Source organism: Tenrec ecaudatus, chromosome 11 (assembly GCF_050624435.1).
Source record: "Tenrec ecaudatus isolate mTenEca1 chromosome 11, mTenEca1.hap1, whole genome shotgun sequence".
Classification (NCBI taxonomy): Eukaryota; Metazoa; Chordata; class Mammalia; order Afrosoricida; family Tenrecidae; genus Tenrec; species Tenrec ecaudatus.
Window position 1 is genome coordinate 72,666,002 of NC_134540.1, and position 629 is coordinate 72,666,630.

Here is a 629-nt window from a genome sequence, read left to right on the forward strand (position 1 = left end):
ATACTTACCTGGCAGGGGAGATACCATGATCACGAAGGTGGTTTTCCCAGGGCGAGGCGTATCCATTGCACTCCGGATGTGCTGACCCCTGCGATTTCCCCAAATGTGGGAAACTCGACTGCATAATTTGTGGTAGTGGGGGACTGCGTTCGCGCTCTCCCCTGAAAGAATAAAAAACAAAAAAAAATTAATGGACTGCAGTTAAAATGGTGCTTAGAGGGAAATTTATGGCACTAACTTTGCATATTAGAAATAAAGAAGGCCTAAAATGAACAATATAAGTTTCCCCCTTAGGAAAGTAGAAGAAGAGCAAGTTTAAATTCAAAGAAAACAGAATAAAAGAAATAATAAAACTTGCAGATGCCCACAAAATTAAAAATAGGAAATCAGTAGAGAAAATTAACAAAATCAAAAGCTTGTTCTTCGAAAGGATCAATATAATTTATCTAGTCAGACTAAACAAAAGGAGAAAAGACAAATTGTTAATATCAGAAATGAAAGGTCCTCATTACTAATCCCACAGACATTAAAAAGATAATGAAATAATATTATGTGAAATACTATACTCACAAAATTTAATAATGTAGATGAAATGGAGCAATTGCACTGAAAGATGTATTTTAGCACAA

General features: G+C 34.8%; 1 non-coding gene across 1 annotated transcript; it reads left to right on the forward strand.

Annotated features, from left to right (window-relative positions):
- On the forward strand, positions 1-164 carry LOC142461745 (U1 spliceosomal RNA). The gene has a single exon (XR_012786944.1). It is a non-coding gene; the product is annotated as a U1 spliceosomal RNA (small nuclear RNA).
- The last annotated feature ends 465 nt before the right edge of the window (positions 165-629 follow it).